This window comes from Melopsittacus undulatus, chromosome 4 (genome assembly GCF_012275295.1).
Source record: "Melopsittacus undulatus isolate bMelUnd1 chromosome 4, bMelUnd1.mat.Z, whole genome shotgun sequence".
NCBI lineage: Eukaryota > Metazoa > Chordata > Aves > Psittaciformes > Psittaculidae > Melopsittacus > Melopsittacus undulatus.
Window position 1 is genome coordinate 29,816,746 of NC_047530.1, and position 21,991 is coordinate 29,838,736.

Genomic DNA, 21,991 nt, shown 5'->3' on the forward strand with positions numbered 1-21,991 from the left:
AGTATGTTTTAGGAGAGGTCTTCTTCTGGCACATGCTCATGACAGCCAGTGGAACACAAGCTCCTCTGAGGAACTGGCTACACCCGGAACAACCTGTAAGAGTAATACATTTTGCCCTCCCTGCACTGCATCTTTCCGTGCAGGCCACCGTGCTCATGTCTTAACACAAAGACCACCATGCTGCTGCTGCTGACACTCTCACCTCTCAGGACAGTGAGGAAATAGTAGGAGGCAAAGAAAACCCAGCTCCTTCTGTGTCCCATCAAGGAAGCTGTGCCTTGCAGAGTGCTGCCAAAGCAGAAGATGAGCTGCTGCAAGGGGGGGCCTGAGCTGGCAGGTGGAGGTGCATAGACACCAAACTGGTGACCTGTTAGAGGTACTGTTCAAAGCACCTCACTGAAGGGAATGGGCTCACTGCAGTCACCAGTGTAGGGCATTTTGGTATATTTGTCTGAAGACAAGACTTCCTCTTTTTCAAACTATCATAGAACAAATTGCCTGCGCAAAATAAGAGGGTTTGGAGGTTTTACTCAGAAAGGTAGTACTTGCTTCTCACCAACACACAGCTTTCACCTGTATCATGTAATTTAGCTTCCTACAGTCCAGTCTGTGCTGTTTCAAATCCAACAAATCCAACAAAGTCATTCCTGTTTCTATGTCATGCTTCAACTGCCCCAGTCTTCAGGAAGTATTTGGATGTTAAATTTGATTTAAGCCATTATGTTTCATCTTTATGAAGAATCTTTGACTCACCATTTATTTAGCTGATTCAGTTGCTTGTAAGGCAGGTTGCCCATTGCCAAGGCATCCGAGCACCATATTGCCAGTTCAAAAATCAGCAGAGTGACAAGTCCCAAATCCTGAGATATTGGGACAGATTTTACAGGGGGTGATTAATCTTTCAGTTGACAACTTCCAGCTGCTGATATTGGGAGGTTTAGCTGTCTGTATTTACAACACAAATGTTTCAGTCAGTCTTAGCCATTTTATACAGTATGAAGAAGGGCCTGCCCATGCCTATTGGTAATATGATGAAGGCTATGTACTCTCTAGTGCCACTGATAGCCCTTGACACCAGTGAGAACGGAGCAGAGGCAGAGGTGTTTGTGTGTCATTTTCTTCATCATGGTATCATGATTATGATGTGTCAGGTATCTTGTAATAAAGCAGTATGGCTGGGAGTCACAAGAGGAGCATGCATGGTGCGTTCCTTACAGTGACACTAAATCAGCGAGCAAGTTGCGGGACATCCTGGGGTTAATTTCTAATGATCCTGATGGCAGTCTACTCTCCAAACACTTATTGAGAGGCAAAATCATTAAACTAGTCTAAAATGCACAAACAAAATGCAGACACATTAGATTATGACACATTTTTATGACACAAGATTTATGACACATTGTCTGTGAGCACTGAAGTTGTTTTAGTAGTTACAAACATTGTCAGACACAATGAGTTACTGAGATTTTCCCAAATAAGGGTATTTTTAAAAGTTATCCTTAGAAAGCCTCAGGACTGTTAAAAAGAGCTGTAAAATGAAATCAGGGACTTCAGAGCAGATTCACAAAGCATAGTTAATATTAGTTTTAGATAACTATATAAAAAAATCTAGATTATCAAAATGAATGTCCTGTTACTAGCCAGCTCTTGATGACATATAAAATAGATCCAGTAAATACACAGCCTGTGGGCATGTGGACAACAACCAAGGCCTGAGCAGCATCCAGCCACTTCAAAGCCTACAAACTGGTGGTACCCTTAGCACTCTGTGACCAACACCACTTGCAGAAACTTCATCCAATAGGCTAAGAGCATTACAATTGTCAAAAGAGCACACATTTGGGAAAAGGTGGTGCCATCCTTCCGGGGCAGTGCTTAAGGGCAGTCTCTCTGAAGTTCTTCTACATCCTATAAAAGAATATAGAAGCTATAAAGCATACAGGAATATCAGCACCAATACTGCCAAATACCCCCAAGGTATTGTCTGTGAATGTTTACCATTGCCTGCCTTCCTGTGTGGGGCCATGGTCCAAACTTGGGGCTGCTTCCTGACTCCACCAAATGTAACTTTTAATACAAGGCTGACAAATATGTTAGAGCTGTGTGTAGCGAGGGGAATTTGCAAGCTGCTATTCACATCTGTGCCTGCCCAAATACATTTGAGAATCCAGGCATGAGGCTGTCTTCCACTCACAGGGCAAAACACACCATTTCATCCTCAAGAGTCAACGTCCCAGAGGACAAAAAAATCAGTAGGACAACTGAATAGCAGGACCTGGTTCCTAAGAGTCACATGAAGTTTATAGCACAAGTGACCACTGATGTACAAAGCTGCTGAGTTGTATAAATACCTGCATAAATGTTTTATGGGATTTGGCCCCCAATTGTCTGCCTAGTGCCAGAAGACTTGCTTGTCACTAACTCTGACTTTTTTTCCAGCACTTTTTTAAAAATTTCATAATGGTTTTAAAAGTACATAGGAAGAATATGCCTAAAACCTGTTTATATTGCTATTTGAATCATGTTTCATAGAATCAGAGAATCATAGAATAGTTAGGGTTGGAAAGGACCTTAAGATCATCTAGTTCCAACCCCCCTGCCATGGGCAGGGACACCTCACACTAAACCATATCACCCAAAGCTCTGTTCAACCTGGCCTTGAACACCACCAGGGATGGAGCGTTCACAACTTCCCTGGGCAACCCATTCCATATTTAATATTTAATATTAAACTTCTGCAGGATGATTAAATAGAGTGGAAAGTAACTTTGATTTTGGACAAATTAATTTCTCAACACCTTTAGTTAAGGAGGCAAAAAGCCAGCCTTTGATTGTGTTTTATTCAAAATCCAATTCAGTCACAGCTACATCCAAGCATTCAGTCACCAGAGAAGCGTGACAATTGCTAGCAAAAAGTGAAAATCCATTTTCTGGCCGTCTCCCAGGAAGGGCTGGTATAATTGGGCTGCAGGAGAAGGGTGTGCAGTTCGGCTGCTTCACCAGTTATCCCTAGAGTAGTAGTATATATATATTTTTCTACATCCTAGCTCAAAGATATTGAAGTTACCACAGGTAAAAATAATTTTATTGTATAACTATCCAACAAACTGAAGTGATTTTCTGCCTCTGGACCTGTTTACTGGTCTTCTTTAAATTAACAGCATTTCAACTCAGATAAAAATACTTCCTAGTGTAAAAACCACCCATCCTGTTTATTCACACCTAGTGGGGTGGATATTTCATTTAGTAGGTGCAAAAGGAAATCATCAAAAGTAAGCATCATCTGCAGCTGTACAAAGGTTGTCCCAGGGCTCTCTGAGAGTCTTTCCTGTTTATATCTTTCTGAGTCACAACCTGCTCAAGGCAGCTGGAAGGTGCTGGCAGTGGCAGAGCAGGTAGGACAGTGGTCCACAAGCCAGAAAAGCCAAGTGCTGCAATTCACCTGTTGCATGGGCCCTTGCCAAGATATTTCTTGCCCTACCTCCTCCATGGGTTGTCTGCTGCTAAGACAGCCACCTCATTTTGGCTGCCAGGGTGCACCGTTTGCATATTCTATTTGCCATAAACCCAACCCCCAGATCTCTTTCTGCAGGGCTGCTCTCCAGCCTCTTGTCCCCAGTTTCTATGTAAAAGCAGAATTACCCCATCCCAAGTGCGGAATCCGGTTAAATTTCACATGGTTGGTGTTTGCCCAGATCTCTAGTCTGTCCAGATCATTTTGTAAGTACTCTCTACCCTTGAAGAAGTCAACAGCTCCTTCTAGTATGGTATCATCAGCAAATTTACTTAATGTACATTTGAGTCCTGCGTCTACATCAGTTATAATAGCATTAATGAGGACATGCCCTAGAACTGAGCTAACAAAAATCCAGAGTTTCTCATAACCACACAGAGCACATAGATTTAATCAATTTCCTAGTTAATCTTAGTAGTACTCACTTTAAGTCAGTCTTTCTAAGCTCTGCATTAAGACACCTCACTGGTAAAGGTCTGGATAGGAAGTGTTAACAGAAGATTCAACTTTCACTGTCAGCCCAATCTATAAAACACACCTGTGCTGGTATGCATACAATTTACCCGTTTTGGCTTGATTTGTTAATGCTTTCACTAATGTAATCTTCACCTCTCTGGACTGTGGTTTACTTGTAAATAGGAAAGTCTGGGCTAATACTCTGTTCAGAGAAAGTTACACTTTCAGTGTAACTTGCAATTACTACTTTCAGTGTAACTTGCAATGATTTCTATTAGGCAGCCTGTGAAGAACTTGGAGAAGAGAATGTAACTTCTAATTTTCTTCAGACAAATTACAAAAAATCACAGAAGGGGCATCACACTGAAAATTCTAAGAAATTTTTCCTACTTTTTGTGCCTTGGAGTGTCTTTTAAACAAGAATGTCAAATGCAAGTGCCTTTTAAAAATACCTAACTGAACAACTGCTGAAGCTGATCAGCAAAGCACAGAACTGTTAGAAATTCTGTGTTATCTGATTGTATTTTTCTCTGCTTATTAGATGCATTAGGGTACAATTTTTTATTTTATATGAGTTTTGGAAGAGTTCAATAACCCGGTCAGAAAGGGTCCTTTCTCTGCAAATAAACATCCAAACTGTCTATAAATGCTGATAAAAACAAAGTGCAAGCCTTCTCCCCAGTTCAAGCAGATCTGTGTGGGTATGTCACCAACAGATCATGGTAAATCAGTGTAATTCCTTTCTACAAGAGGGGACCTTCTAGCTGAGGGAGAAGAGGTGGAGACTACACATCTTTGAAAAGCTCTGATGCCATCTTTCCACAGTATTTTCAAAAACAATCCAGAGAAATGTGTACCAGATGAGACTGCTTGAAGGTGAAACAGAACTGACTGAAAACGGGGTCAGAGATATTGTTCACTGTCAAGATTCTGGAAAAGGGGCTTGGTGTATTTCCACATTTTCACCAGCAAAGAGGTCACAGTTAATATTGCCTTTTCTGGGATGACCACTGCAGATGCCATGAGGTGTTTCTGCATAGTGCATGGCAGAAGCAGCCAGGGGATGAAGGCAAAAGCATTGAGAGTGGTCAGACTGTGCTTCCCTCACCCCAAGTTCTATGGAAATGGCACCATGAGGCTTTCTGTCTTGTTGAGAGTAAAAGTAGCTGTTGTTCAAACAGGACAGACCTGCATTGCAGAAATAATTCTAAGACTATTATCTTACACTTTTCCCTGAAAACACGCAAATGTGTGCATCAGATGTCAGGAGGGCTTACGGTAATTAAATGAATGATTAGGTGAGATCAGTGATTGCAAAGCCTCACAGCAGCTTATTGATTAAATGGAACAAATTTGCAACTTGATTTTCCTTCCTTCAGTTTCAAAAATATAGCTAATATTTTATGTAACTAAATTCCTTAAACTTAGGGATTTGGAACCTAGCCAAATATCTTTAAATTAGATGAGATTGTCTAACAGTATCCTAGTACAGTTTGGAGTGCCAAGTTTGTGCTGCACAAGGAGCTGTGTATGTAACATTAATAGTGTGCAGAACACTTTACACTGGTACATAGCTTGCCCTACACTGCAGAGCTCCCATCTGTGATGGTACATAGCAAAGGCAGTTTGGGAACTCCTGATGCAACATTAGAGTAGCAGTCCAGTGTAACAGCCTGTAACACAAATGATGCTCATTAGCACGTTTCAGTTATCATTTTGCCTACAGTAAACCTATGACACACAGTAAACATGGGATTAAGTTTTAACGAAGTGCCAAAACCTCCTCCTTCCCCCATGGTAAAACTGGAAAGCTGAAGTGGTAAGCAATGACTATTATAGCTGCTGGGGCTCAGGGGAAATATATAACAGGAATAGTCTTTCTCAGGGACTGTCACACGAATTTAAATTCTCTTTGTTTGAATTAACATTACTCATCTACCAATTTCATTGCCCATGAGCAAAACCTGGAATTGTGTGTGTAGTTAGAGCAGTAACATGTAACACTATTCCGTGCTATGGCTTTATAGCATAGAATAAATAATGCAGTATTGAGCTACAAATATTTTCACCAAGAACTTTTTAAAAAAGAGCCAAACTTGCTTTAAACCAAATCCTGATGGCAGACTGACTGAAGCACACCAACACTGCGAGCATCTGTGCTAGACACTATTTCCAAAGCAGTACTGTGCTGCCGTGGAGTGTCACACGCTGCAGTGCAGCCTTTCAGCCCCTAAATCACTTGTACAGTGTGTGTGTGTGTACACATTTTTGCACTTGACAGCGCTCAGCTTGGTTCTTTAGTATTCCAGCTAACACTGGGGAGGACAAAACGACATTGGCTTTTGTTCTGTAGCAGGTTACATATTGCTTCCTCCAGGAAGCAATATCCACACATCCCTCTGAATGGACCACCTGCACACCTTCCCTATGTGTAGGGTAATGTCCTGCTGCTACTTGATGTACGGCTTTGCCATACAGCTTTGTAATGCAAAGAGGTTTTGAGCTGAACATTTTGCAGGTTCAAGTCCCAATAGCCTCAGACTGCATGTGACCATGGGATCAGTGTGCTGAAAGTCCTGTTCACACAAATAGAGGAGGATGCTTATTTCCCTCCTCAAGCACTGTGGTGGCAACTGTCACCAAGAAACCAAACTGGGGGAAATACAAAACCATTAAAATCGATTTCCAGCCTTCCCTAATCACTTACAAGATTACATACCTCACTATATTGCTGCTTCCCCTCATACCTGAATCTGGTACTTTCATGACAAGCATACTGTTAATTTTAGGGTTGCCTGCTAGCATCTCTAAGTGATCTGAGCTAGGGTGGAATGGGAACATGCAGAAATGACTCTTTCAAAGCAATAAAACAATCTTTTGGATTAAGAATGTTCATCTATTGTACTACAAGGAATCAGGAAGCAATAACTGAAATCCACAGTATAGTCAGCTTAAAATGAAATTATTAATAATGTAAAGTTTATAAAACATAGGCAGTTTTTCATATGAAGGATGCTTTATCAGAAGACAGTAAAACTTCTCTAGTTTTTTTACTGCTGCTGCTATCACCTTATTGAAGTTGTAACATGTTATCTTGCCTCATAACAATAATGAGTACTTTGCCACCAGCTTTGCAAAGTTTATAGCTGAAAGGCATCCAGGTTTTTACACAGGTGTAATAGAAAATAATTTATTAGAAAGGAAAAATGTGTTTTCCTATGAACTCAAAAGGATGGGGAAGTAGGCAAATCAGCGAGACTTTTCTGGGACAGCTGGAATATTGTATGATGACAGTAAGATGCTAAAAATGGTGAAGATGGTTCAGTGCTTAAGGTCTTGGAGAGCTTTGATCAGAAACCTTTCCCACAGAAACATCCAGTTTTAGCAGCACTGGCCTTATTCTCCACTGCTTTTCCCTCACACACTTTCTGTAGATATTTAAAATGTTACACTCAACCCATGAAACTTTGATTCATGACTTCTTTTACACAGAACAAAGTAAGACAGTAACATCCATCTGAACAGGATCATTCAAAATTAGACATGCCAATTTTCTAAGCAAAATAAACTGTACTGTTTCTGAACATAAACTACATTCTAAGGGAAAGAGAAGTTTCCCAGGTAAGCAGATAATTTCATAGCCATCCATTAACAGAATTCAGTCAGTCTTCTTTAAGGCACCTTGCACTGGCTGCTGCAAAACAGAGACTTCAATACACCATTAATTTGATCCAGGTCCTTCCCTCTCAGTAAAGATAAATAAAATTCCTAGTTGTCTATTCTGGGAATTATTTTTTCTTTTAGGGGTGGATGGAGGGGTGGGTGTGTGAAATGGCACAAGAGTTGGAAGATTTATGGTTTTGAAGTTTTTGCTTCAGGATGCTCCCTACCATCTCTTAACTTTAAATGCATTACCTTTATAATAGAAATTGTTTAACTGCACATCAGGGAATGAAAAGAAAATTATCAGCAAATCCAAATTATGTCCACTCTTAAAGACATTGGAATTTAGGTACAGCAAAACAAAATTATTACATTGTGATAACATTTTCCCTAAAGAAGTCTTGGCATTCTTTAAAGTACTGATTCTGAAAGGTATTATTTTAAATGAACGACTGACATGACAACAGATTTTGGAGCCTGACATGCATATGTTGGAATTGGATGGAATCACCATGCCCAGGATGCCTTTATACAGCTTAATTGAGTAATAACAGAAGCAAAGCTATGACAGGCACTAACTGTACAAGTCTGACAGAAAAATTTGATATTACCTCTTGTATTTAGGGCATGCCACAATGTTTATACTGAAATTGTTACTCAAACTCACTGGGCTGGCCAGGTTGGATAGCGCCTTGGCAAATATTCTAGTGTGAGGCATCCCTGCCCATGGCAGTGGGGTTGGAACTATCTGATCTTAAGGCCCTTTCCAACTCAAAACATTCTATGATTCTGTGATTCTGTTGATGGGGAAGGGAGTGACTACAGTGACTGCAAAGACAGAACTGGCAGCAGACCTCAGAACTGGTGACCTGCATACCTTTAAGCATAATCCCATCATGTCCAGCAGGGAATGAAAGATAATACAAAGCACAGACAAAATGCTGATGAGCTTTTTTTAACTTTCAGGAACTAGCTGAAGAACAATTCAGAAAGAAGTGGTGGTTCTGAAAAATCAGAGGCCTGAGATATCCCGCCTGTTGGAGCACCAGATGACCAGCTACTCTGGGTAGGTCTTCTTTTCCTTCTCTTCTATTGCAGCTGTGTTACATATTAATATTTGTATAGAATATTTAAAGAGCCACAGTGCAATAAATTGACCTCTTAGGTAAGCTACCAGGTGAAACATCAGGTTTTCAGACCCTGTTCCTGTGGAAATAAGTGTCTATGTAAAAGAACTGGACTGTGAGCAGGATACTCCTTAGGAGAAGGAAGAAACCAGCTTGAACACGTTGGTACAGGTACAGTTGAAGCTAGATCTCTTTCAAGCTAAGCAAATATTACAACCATAGGAACTATAAGATCACTATCAAGGCCAGCCATGAGAGAGGGTTTTTTCATTGCTCAGTTGTGACCATTTGGCCAACACCTCAATTTTATGGCTGAGACAATTAAAATGGTTATTTTTTTTCTTGTCAGTTTACTGTCCTGTTAAACTCCCATTATCTGCAAAGATAATTAAGGAAAAAAGTGGAGTACCAAGGAGTAGATCACTATGATACCAGGAGTTGGCTCCGAGCAAAGGCAGACTCAGGAAGAGCATTCCCACACAGAGAGCACAAATACAGCTGCAGAAATGTCCAAATGGGCAAAGAAACTGGTGGGGCTGAAGGCTGCATATGACAAACGAGGGCAGTACAATACAACTTACTGATGGGAACATGACATTTAAGTCTGGCATAGGAACATCCTAGTTCATACAGGGAGGGATAGAGAAAGGATTGGAAGTTACATAGTGGTAACAGAGCTGGACTAAAGGGTTGTTGCAGACTTTGTCTGTAGTTGACCAGGCTAGGGAAGGCTTGTTTAGTTTTCCATAATCCTCAGATCAGAAATGCCTCACTATGTCTAAGTGTTGCAGAAGTGTTTCCCCATCTATTATGAAATGTTGGCACAAGTGTAGAGCACCTGAAGGAGGGAAGGGGATGGCACATTTATCCATTGAAGCAATATGGGACTGAAGAAGAGAACTGCTGCTCTTTCACCACAGTTAATTGAAAAAAAAAAAGTGTCTCCAAGTGACATCATAGAAGAAACACCATTATTCAGAAAAAGAGATCTTCAAACTTGCAGTTCCAAGTAACCTGTGTTAACCATAGGCAGTGTAGCACTCACCACCATACCTCAGCCCCCTCTGTAAGGATACATATTTGAAGAATCCAGTTAGTTAATGGGACATCCATAAACAAGAGGAAGAGGGAAACAAGCTTCCTTCTGAAGTGTTTATCTGGTGAGCAGAGAACACAAATGAGTGATTTAGTAAGAGATGGAATTACCTCCTTCCCCTTATGGGCTCCATTTTGTAATTGTCAAAGCAAAGCTGCTCCCTAAAGGCTGAAAGTACAATTGGGTCTTTTTCTATAGACTCAGTTGAGCCACTTGAGATTGATGAGATTTCTGAGTCTTGTCAGGAAGAGATGTTAGCTGCTGTGCTTGGTGAGCAGAAATTGCAGGGCGTTTGTCTGATAAGCAAAGACAGTCCAGGATGCTGGGGGAAAAAATAATTTCTATAACCTATTGGCTTCACAATGCTTCATTAATAAACACAGTTTTAAATTTCACTTGTTTCACATTCAGAAGAGATGCATTAGCCTATGCACTAGTGCGCATTAGCAGCACAGAACCATTTGGCTGTTTTGATTTTTGATCCTTGCAGACACAACCTTTACATTTAATGTCTTAGAAGGATTTTCCTTTTCCCTCTCCACAATCAAACACCCAAAACCTTGTCTAGTGTCCCTACCCATAGCTCATGTTCAGTGTGCCTGCTAGAACAAGAGTTGAATTAAATTTCTCTCTCAGTTTGTTGGCTTGAATGATTCCCTATAAAACATGAGCACAGATCACTCCAAAGAAACACCAATAATTATGATGTAAATGCAAAACACTTTATCCAAGTATGGATGTAACTCATTACTTCACATGGTTAAATTTAATTCTCTTCCCTGGGAGAAGTGAAGTAAAGTGGACTGGAAAACAATGTTCTCTGAATGGATTCATCAAGATAATCACTAGTGACAACAAAAGAGAAATGTCCTAAATATGCCAGAGAAGCACCTGCACTGTGGTGCTTTATTGAAGTAAGTGCTAGTAAGGTGTCTAAAACAACCTGTCAAGAACCAGAAATATGTACAAATTACCTTGCAGCTTTGTGACACATTCTCACAATATTAGAGCTATTATAGATCAAAGCTATTTTAAAATATGTCCGTAAAGTAGTGCTGCTTTGGGGATTATTGTGCAAATAGAGTGTTTGATACTTAATGGCCAGACACAGGTATTATTTTAATATTGGGAAGTGTAATTGGCTTGCTGTTACATTTTTGCTGCAAGTGGAGTTGCTCGACTTAATGCTGTATTGCTAAAGCTGGAGCAAAGTTAACTCCTATTGCTTGAACATAAGGTAAATGCTTTTGAAGTTGGATGATCAGAGTTTTGTCCACTGTAACTGAGAAATTTCAGATGACCATGACATGCTGTATGTTGATAACCACCAAGTGCTAGGTGGACATGGATTTGTTAAAAAGCTTACAGTTAAATGAAGTTGTTACCCTTTTTTCTACTACAGATACTTCTGTTAATTTTATCTCCAGGGGATGAAATGGTAAATTAAGTATTCTTAAGTACTTGTACCCTTAACTTGTCTGTAACTAAGTCACTAAAGGGGCAAACAATTGTGCAAGCTGGGAGAAGAGCTACACAGCAGTAAAAACAGTAAATGCATGAAAAAGGATTATGCAAGGTGAACATATGAAGACTTGTTCAGAGATAATATGAGGCACATACACACATGCAAGAGAGAAATCATGCAATTTTCAAAGGCAGTTTAGATGAATATGCTTCTGGGATGTATGTCAACTGTTCCTCTTGCAGAGACCAGGCTATCAGCTTAGTTCAGCCTCATTTCCTGGACCGCTACAGATACAATATGAAAAAAAGCACTTCCTTACGTAGTGCTGCTGTTTAATCTATTTGGTACTATCATTCTCTTAACATTTGGCAACCTTTCTCCAAAAAAACACACAGATAATTGAAACATGCAAAATAAAGGAGAAGCTTTGGAGGAATTAATTCAAATAAACTAAACTGGATTATTTTCTGTAGGAATCTTAGTTGCATAAATTCAAGCAACTTTTACTTCTAGAAATAAGCTGATGTTTTTATTATAATCAACTGTTATTTTTTAAATTACCTCTCTGAACAACAGTGGCAATGAAAACACAATCCTTAAATGTATTAGCAGATTGCCTGTACATACAGCAACTGCATGGGCAGAATCCCTAGGGACTTTGTGCTCTGGTTCTCAGCTCACAGTAAAATCCAGACTGCCAGATCTTTACTCTCCTGTTTTCCCTGCTGAAGTCATGCCTGAAACTTATTATCTCAATATACTCTAGATCTCCTCAGTATTGTTGCTTTTACAGTTATTTCCTCTTGGAGGGCAAGAAAAAATATCCACAGTTTTGAACTGTGTGCTTAAAGACTTGCAAAGATGTGTGCTCCAAAACTGCATAGACAGGCTCACCTGTAAAACTGGAAACTCCAAAAAAAAATACTGAACTTTTGTCTAAGGCAAAAGATCTGAGATAAAATCACATGACTTAATAATTTTTTTCCTGTATCTGTATGTGGAGAAAACAGATTTAAGTATTCTATATTTTCTGCAAATAAAGAATGGAGAGACATGATTCTTTCTTCTTTTTGAGGTCATCTGTGCCACTACAAATTCCATTTAATCAGGCTACAAGAACCCTGCTGTAATAATCAGGAAGAAATGGAACCTTCAGTCATCTCCTTTTCAATCAAACATTTTAATTTAGAAGCAGAAGACTGCAGTGCAGTAAGACATGTAACTCATTCTAATCCTATGTATCAGATAATTAATTCATAAGGGTGCTACATCTGCTACATGCAGGGGGAAGAGGGAGTGCCATAAATGCAGAGGAAACTGCCAGTTTCCATGAGTGTCCAGAGATTTCTTTCAATCTGCATATGCAGACTTCCTCTGAGCACAGCTTCTGACATTCAGATAAAAAATAATGGTTGAGAGGTAAATGAGGCCACTTACACTTATTTTCATCAGCAACAAGTGGGTTTAAACTATCACAGTGGTACTGGCATGCTATGAAAACCTTTGAGTCAGTCGGGAAGTAACAGGAAGTAATCAGTAAATTGTGGGAGTCTCAAAAGTGAAAAAGAGGCAAGTGTAGCAGGAAAGTCTGTGAAACTTGACAGAAAGGAAAATTCTTGCCTCAGCTGCTCTTGGTATTGGCAAACACAAATGCATTCTCAAAAGTTAGTTTAATCTACTTGTCTACCCCTTAGAGTAAGAATAAGGCTTTCAGACATGATTAGAGTAACCAGACAAAGCAGAAAACATCCAAATTAAACAAAAAAATAGAATCCAAAAGCTGCCTCACTACTTCATTAGGACTATACTAATAAGCATTAAGAGAAACTAATCACCCAGTAAACATCAGAAGTAACCCTTAACTTGTGGTTCTTTCATCTGAAAACTGAGCTTCTTACAACTCAAAGACTGAAAAAACCCCAAGAACAACAAAAAAGGTTACTTACTAAAGGAAGCCAAGTTAGAATGCAAACAAATGAAGAGTACAAACCCCATTGCATACCTTTTTCTATTATCTTCCATTATCATGCTAGTGCATTGGCCTTGTCTGAAGATCTAATCTTTTGGACAGGCTTTCAAGTACAACTTTAAATTTCAGTGTAATTGATGAAGATTCTGTGTCTGGAAGGCAGGATTCTAGCCTTGGGATTTGAATGTACTCACAAAAGAGCGAAGGAGCAGAGCAGAAATCTTCAATATCTGTAGCTTCACAGAAGCTCCTCTAGTCTCATTGGCATTGATATGAATGAAGAATAATGTCAGATCATGACAAGCTAGTATCATGTACTCAAAGCTATTAACATCAATAACCAAACAAGCCTATGATAAGCCTCTGAAAGAAAATCTCTTGGTCCAAAAAAACCAAAAAGGCAGCATAGTAATGTCTCTGCTGTGACATTAGCTATTGCCTTTCCTCTGCAGAATTGTGTTAGGAGGCTAAAAATATGGAAGTGTGAAACATGCTGAGCAGAGGCTACAGGACTGAGACCTTCCACAGTCTATGGTGAGGTCCCCCAGCTTGCCCTAGCCATGCATCAGTGGTACATCCAGAAACTGAGCTTGAGACCTACGCTTACCTCCTGGTTTCCTTCAAAAGGAAGTGGTGGCACAAGTGAAGGAGTTGAACTGAGCTGCTCTCCAGCTAACCTCCAGTAAAGACTGGTTTGGAAGAAAGGATAATGTGAACTGTGGGACATACTAGGGAGAACTCTTATTCCACCATATAGACTCAGCTTCAACAGTGATGACAGCAGTATCACAGATGTTAGTTTTCAAATAGATAAGTACCTGGAAGCATCCTTGCAGACCTTTTCCAGTTAGCTGAATTCTTCTTTGAAACAATTTGAATTTTCTGTCACTTACAAATTGGAGAACTTCTGAGGCCTGTAGCAGTATTTTTCTAAGACAGATACAACCCAAAGAAAGCAGTCCATGACCCTGTGACTGAGACACTAATCTGGGGCATAGGAATCTGCTCTTTAGAAGAACAAAAATCAGGTCTGATAACTTGTTTCCAATAGGGATTTCAGTCTGAATACTTGTCCTCCACTAATACAAAGCCAATGCATTTTCCTGCAGCATTTGTAATCTTATACTAAGCAAAGCAGGAGGAGAAGCCTTCAGGAATCTGTAAAACACAAACCACACATTATGCTCTGAGGGCATCATAATCATTTACTTCCCATGTGGGAACTGCGTTTTCCCATTAGTCAGCACTGATACTGTATTTATCAGTATCAAAGCACACAGTGAGCACAAACTCAGCCACAAGAATAGCTTCTGAAAAAGACAACTGAAGACATAAAAATTATCTTAATTATAGAGACTCAATTTCAATGAAGAGAAGCATCTGCCCTTTGGCAAACAGCATGCATGGGAGCTGTATGTTTGGATTTGATACATCACTTTAGAAGGGACAAGTGTACCAGTTGTTTTCTGAAACCACGAGGGCATTTTGACAACCCGTGAGACATGCTAATAGACTGGCTTAGAGACACTCTCGCACAAAATAGCCCAAGTCCATGACAGGCAAATTAAATTACAGAGCATTCAATTGACATGCTCTCATTTGGCAGTGAGTGCTAACTGTCCCTCCTGTCATGGGACATGGTGGGGGCCTTGCAGCCCTGTGGGGGAGCAGCCTCATTGTGCAGTGCCGTGCCAAGCAAATGGTTGGTGGGGTCTGGAGGTGGATCGCTGGTAGGGCTTCTCTGGAGAACCAAAACTGGAATGAAGGAAACCACAAACCTCACCATACTCTCGCTGCTCCCTGAGAAATAATTGCCTACGGTGACTTGTTTTGAGTACTGCCAGATGGGAGACCCATGCCTAGGGGCAGCCCTGGCCACTTGTGCTGGGGCTCTCACCATCACCAGGGCAAACTGCATGTAAGGCAGGGCACTGAGGGCCTTACCAGCCCTGACCAGCCTCTCCCATCCTGCCCAGCAATCTGCTGCAGTGCCAGCCTCCAACTCCTCACAGCCCTGGCCTGGCCTGGCCTTGGCCTGTCCCTATCCCACAGCCCTGCACACCCATCCCAGGGCTGTGTCTGACCCCCGGTTCCCCTCAGCAGGGTCTCATCCAGACTCACGTCACCCTTGGCAGGTCTCGGTCAGGGGTCTGTCACCGTGACTCCAAACTTGGTTTTCTCCCCAGCCCTCCTTGCTGAGGGCAGCCCTGTGCGGGACAGGCCAAGGCATACTGCTTCCCTGCGGGACTGCCTGACCACGGGCTTGAGTGTCAGAGGACTGCCTGGTGCCTTCCTAAAACGCATGGTGTCTGTGAGGGGAGGTGCAGGGCCTGTGTGTGGGGCTGAGAGCTGCTCCCTGCTTGGCGGGCTGCTGTGGAGGTCAGGCTGTGTCCCTGACATACCACAGAAGCAACAAAAACCCTCTCGCTTGAATGGCTTGAAATCTCTGCTCACACAGCAGCCTTTTGACTAGTACAAACGCTTCTGCGTTGTGCTGCAAAGTGCTTTCACCCCAGACCACCAGCTGTAAGTTTTGTGCCTCGAAGCAATGCTGCTTATCCTGCCCTTACACATTCTGAAATGGTGTCTGGAAAAAAAGCCCAAAGTGTTTCCCAGTGTCTGCTGGTTTGTAGTGTTAAGCAAGCAGACATTTTGGACAGAGCTACCTGAAAAATATTAATCCAAGCACATAAGATAACATTGGTATCTTTCATTGAACAGAAAAATATCAGCATCTTGATTTTTAAATAATTTTATGAGCCATTTTTGGGCGAGAAAATAAATGGGTTGCATGCTATTAATACCCTTATAGAGTCTTGTTTGTTCTTAATGCCATCTGCTAAGGAGAAAACCTTCACATATACTTTTACAAAAATTAATGTTTCACACGAGAGGGCATTTTTTTTCTCAACATTTTCTGCCTGGAAGAATCTTTCTTTCATTCTGCAAGTGATCATCCTGCTGGGCATGCTGGAACTCAAGTCAGATGTGTGAGCCTTACTGCTGTTGTACTTGCACATGGAGATGTCTTCATTCAGCTGCCTTTGGAGATACAGATAATAGGTTTTTTACTTGCCTCTATAAATATAATTCAGAACCCATCTCATGCATTTTAATGTTTTCCCTTTAAAACAATATACTCAAGTGGTTTGTGGTATTACATCTGCTAATAAAACGTTGCTTCTGTAGTGCTTCAGAGGTATCTCTAGCTCTATGAATGTGAAATATTATTCTTTGTACAGATTTTCTGCTGGCCCTGAAATATTCTGATATTCTTTCCTGGAATACCCTGATTCTAATTAGTTATTAACCTGTTTGTGCTGGCAGCTGGACTGTGTCAGATGCAGATTCTTTTCCCTCATCACAATACCTAGTTAGCATTAGAGGTGTGTCATGGTTACAGCTTCCTGCTTGCGATTTTTGTTGGTAATGAGCTGTGAACTGTTTGGAGTCTTTGAAAGCATTTGAACCTCGTGGTAATTTTCAACCACATCTAAAGCAGGAGTAGAAATATGAAAGATACATACCACATTTCTACAAATTTTGTGAAGATAAAGTGCCTGGGTGAGAAGTGTGCCTGAGGGAAGGGCAGGGCAAGCTGTTACCTGGTCTGTTAGCAGCTTGCCCAGCTACTGTCAGCTTAACATACACTGGCTAGAGGCAGGGGACAATGCAGGAGACAAGGGTATTAAAAATGTGGAAAATAGGATATCATAATGGGCTTGGTATGGCTAGAAGAAGGATCTGAGACTATCTGAATACTGGAATTCCTAACACTAGAAATTCATTAAGAGCATGACAAAATTCTCAATTTTCTTATCATTGTGGACTGTGGATATTAGTTCTTGCTATTGCACAGCCCTATTTCTTGGTGTCACACAAGGACCAAATCTTCTGCAAATATGGGGACGTGTTTCTGTAGTTTCAGTTTTTTAGGCACAAGGTCTTTAATCCTTGGGCATTCAAAGTAGGTAACAGAGCTCAGGGCAGAGATTGAGCTATAAACAAAAAAAAGCCAAAATCCTGGCTGACTAAAGGGATCTTATTTTTCTTTTTGCAATGTTAAAATATCGCTACACTTGCTGTTTTCCCTTTGGAACTGTGCTGTAGTCTGAGGAGGTGTGAGCTGTGTTTGCCATTTTCTCAGCTGATGGGACATTCAAAATATCATACTCTGTAAGGATGTCACTTTCTTTTCCTCCTGCCCTGCTTTGTGTGGCTTTTCTTGTACTTAACAGGTTGGCAGCCTGCCTCCCAAGAATTCTTCTCAGGTGAGTGCTAACATTTGTCAGGAGGTGTAGGAACACAGTTCTGTGTGAGACCTCTCCCCCTTTGGCAATTTAGTTTTCAAACTGACCAGTGTTTGAAACAGAGCAGAGGCACACAGACACCTGTGTACAGCCTCATCCCACACTCCGTGTTTCCATAAGGCATCAGGCAAAAGTGCTTGAAGGACATCTTATTACTGCTTCTGGTACTAGTGTGAGAAATTCCACTCAAATGCCAGTGAAATCCTGGCTGGGAAGCTGAGGAGATAAAAATCTTTAATATCTGTGCCACGGTTGTGTTTCATAGCAGCCAAGATTAGCCCTTATCAGAAAAAGAAAGTTAAAATCAACACTGATTCGCTAGTATGTGGGGAAGTCTGGAGTGCTACTGACTGTTAATGTGGTCACTGAGCACACAGACTTATTTATTAAAAATGTAGTAAGCTAAAAGCAGTAAATACTGACTCTGTGAGGCTGAATCAACTAAGCAGTCTCTACTGAAAGCATCATTCAATAACATAAAGAATCTATGCAAATTGCAGGCCAACTGAATGTACAAAAAGGGGCAGAATATCCCTTCCAGTTGCCAAGGTGTCAGTCACTACAGCTGCTTTCCATCCAAGTATCTGCGTATGATACTTGTATTCCAATTTCCTAAAAAATATCTTGCTCCTCTCAGTGGAAGTAGGAATGAAAAAATAGTAAAAATACATCTTTCTCATTATATTTAGTGGATGAGGTATGGCTCTGAATGCTTACTGAATGAAGAGGTGTTTGTTTTACAAGGCTTTTTTTGATGGTGAGTCCATGTTCAGCAGAGTCAAATTCCATGGTATATTTGATGAGGAAAGAATTTAATGAACTGAGAGAAAGATGAATGGAAAGGGAAAAAAAAGGAGGGAAGAAGGTCTTGTAGGTGTGGACTGAGGGAAGAAAGTTGAGGGAAAGAACAAGATGACACAGACAGCACAATGCAAAATCTGCCCTTGAAGAACTGCAGGAAGTTTCAGGGAAAATGTAATACCTATCAAGAGTTTTCCAGCTGAGAAAATGCGTGACTACCAAACGCATACTAGAGATAATAATCTGAATACTTTCATTTTCAAGTAAATCTTCCTTACAAACATATTATTATTTTTCAGACAAAATAATGGTCCTGGAGTAATAAGCTGGTCCAGAACACAATACTGCCTGAGTAAAATTAGCATTTGCACAGATGGAGGTAAAAGCAAAGCAAAAAGCTAGTCAACATTTCATTGGGTTACTTTTTAAAGTGAAATAAATTCTTTTGCAAAATGCTAGATAAAAAGCCCAGTAGTAAAGTCTCCATTGATTTCAGTGGAGCAGAATCAGTCCCTGAGCCCAGCCTTTTGAAGTTTAACCATGCCAAGTGCAAGGTCCTACACCTGGGTTGGAGCAATCCCAGACACAGCGACAGGTTGGGCAGAGAAGAGATTCAGAGCAGTCCTGCGGAGAAGGACCTGCGGGTGTTGCTCGATGAGAAACTGAACATGAGCCAGCTTCAGTGAGCCCTCGCAGCCCAGAAAGCCATCTGTATTCTGGGCTGCATCAAGAGGAGCGTGACCAGCAGGTTGAAGGAGGTGATCCTGCCCCTCTACTCTGCTCTTGTGAGACCTCACATGGAGTATTGTGTGCAGTTCTGGTGTCCTCAACATAAAAAGGATGTGGAGCTGTTGGAACAAGTCCAGAGGAGGGCCATGAGGATGATCAGGGGACTGGAGCACCTCCCATATGAAGACAGGCTGAGAAAGTTGGGGCTGTTCAGCCTGGAGAGGAGAAGGCTGCGTGGAGACCTCGTAGCAGCCTTCCAGTATCTGAAGGGGGCCTACAGGGATGCTGGGGAGGGACTATTCATTAGGGACTGTAGTGATAGGACAAGGGGTAATGGGTTAGAACTTAAACAGGGGAAGTTTAGATTGGATATAAGGAGGAAGTTCTTTACTGTAAGGGTGGTGAGGCACTGGAATGGGTTGCCCAGGGAGGTTGTGAATGCTCCATCCCTGGCAGTGTTCAAGGCCAGATTGGACAGAGCCTTGGGTGACATGGTTTAGTGTGAGTGTCCCTGCCCATGGCAGGGGGGTTGGAACTAGATGATCTTGAGGTCCTTTCCAACCCTAACTATTCTTTGATTCTATGATAAGACCCTTGATTAGCAGCCTAGGGTTGACAGCCTTACTGACCTTTTCAGTCCTTGCCATCTCTAATAAGAAAGACTACCAGCAATAATGACACCTAGAGATCAAAACACCCTTCTGCTATGTATGAGGCTGAGAAGAGCAGCTGCCTAGATGCTATTTACAAAGACATGTGTTTAACTTAGAGTGAAATGCTTGGCCATCACAATAGCTGCAGATGAAGGGCTGTGACTTCCTCTTGATACAGGGTGGTGGTCATTATTTAGAGAGAACATATTTTTCATCACACTCTGAGAGTGCAACACACCAAAGAGACAGCATCCAGCAAATTGCAGATACTTGCACTTTGATGAGATGGGCAGGAACAAGCTGGATCTGCCTTGGAAAAGGGTTTGGAGACTAGATGGCATTGAGAAGCTTCTTCGATAGTAAATTATTCTAGTTAGTATTATGCTTTCAAAAGTCTGCAGTGATAGGGTTTTTCTCTGGTTTGACATGAAACAGCTCTCTAAACACAAGCCATATCAAAAAGCTTCTGACTACTTGCACCTGAAGTGTCATTCTTCGTGTTCACATTGTTTCTCTCAAATCCAATAAAGAATAGGACTGTGGTGGTCCACCTTGATGAGCAATGGCTTTAATTTTCCTGGTGAAATGTTACCTTTTAAGCAGTCAGCACAGAGGATTGTATAGCCATTGTTCCCAAGAGATGTTTGGAAAATAGAGAAAAGGGAAGTGATTGTATTCTTGTTTCCTGAACTAAGAAAAATACTGTGAAAATTCTCAAATGGACAGATTATACTTGTATATTTGGCAGTATTTTCCGCCTAGGGAGAAACAATACTTGGAGGATTCTCCAGATTGTACATGAAGTTGGACAAAATTACTACTTCTTGAAGAGTCAAAGAAATTATAGTATTAGCCACATGTTAGTAAGCTAAATCAAAACAACAAAAGATGCAAACTATTGATTGGAATACTGACCCTTCTCTCAGCTAAGGCTCACTAAGCTGCTGTTCCCAGAGCAGGAACATCAGCGAGTCATAGCAATGACTTCCACAGCCCTTGGAGAGGAGTCATCCAAACAACTTAATACCATCCACCTCCAGAGGAACTTTATTCAAATATGTTAACTAGAAAGCTCCTTCCCCAACCTGTCCTCTTTCACTTGATTAATTCAGTCTGAGAAATGGAGATGGTTTGCTTTTGATGCCCACCCCAACCTTTGTTATTGAATTTAAAATGTGTCAAATATAATTAAAACTGGCAGAGGCCATCATTAAATCAAGCAAACTGTAAACATTGCTTGTGCTATTCATTTGATGCAAAGCTTTCACCATAAAAGGCTTTTAAATAAATGAATTCAGCTCTTACTGTGCTGCACCACTAAAACCTTGCTCCAAGTGTTTGAACTTTCCAGGGACACTGTCAGGTCAGCTTACATTCAAAACCTAGTGCACAGCTGTGATTCTGGAATTCCCTAGGGGAATTAGATACCTGACTTTTACTGAAAGTCAATGTGTAGTGGGAAGTGAATAGACTTCCAGCAGGAATTAGATGCCTTTGAAAAGCCTATTCACGTCCTTGTAAACAGAGGACCAGTCCTTCATGGAGAGCAATTAATGTAACTAACTCCTTTGATGCCTACAGACCCAGCAAAGCATCTGATATACAAATGTTACAAAACCTAAGACTAGCCAGAGAAACCTGAGAGCTACCTTTACTTATTTGATTGTATTGTGGTTAGCACTAAGTATTTCCTTTCAATGTGCAATAAATACATTGTACAGTAATGATATTAAGGCATAACTATAAGCCCAACTTCTAGGAGATTATTTCATTAAGGACTTTCAGTTTCAGTCTGCCAGGCTGCAACATGCATCTAACCTACTGATTTTAGTAGTACTCCTGACCTGTTAAGTGCAGCTTCAGAGCCTCAGTACACTCAAGGTTTCCCCCAAAGCATTTCTGTATTAAAGTCCTACACAAGAAGGAGGACCTGGGTAATTATAGACTGATCAGCCTTACCTCCATCCCTGGAAAGGTGATGAAACAACTTATTCTTGACGGCATCTCTAGACAGATCAAGGATGAAGGGATCATTAAGAACAGCCAACATGGTTTTACAAGGGGAAGTCATGTTTGACCAACCTTATAGCCTTCTATGAGGAAGTAACTAGGTGGAGGGATGATGGTAGAGCGGTAGATGTGGTTTTTCTTGATTTCAGTAAGGCATTTGATACTGTTTCCCACAGCATTCTCATAGATAAGCTAAGG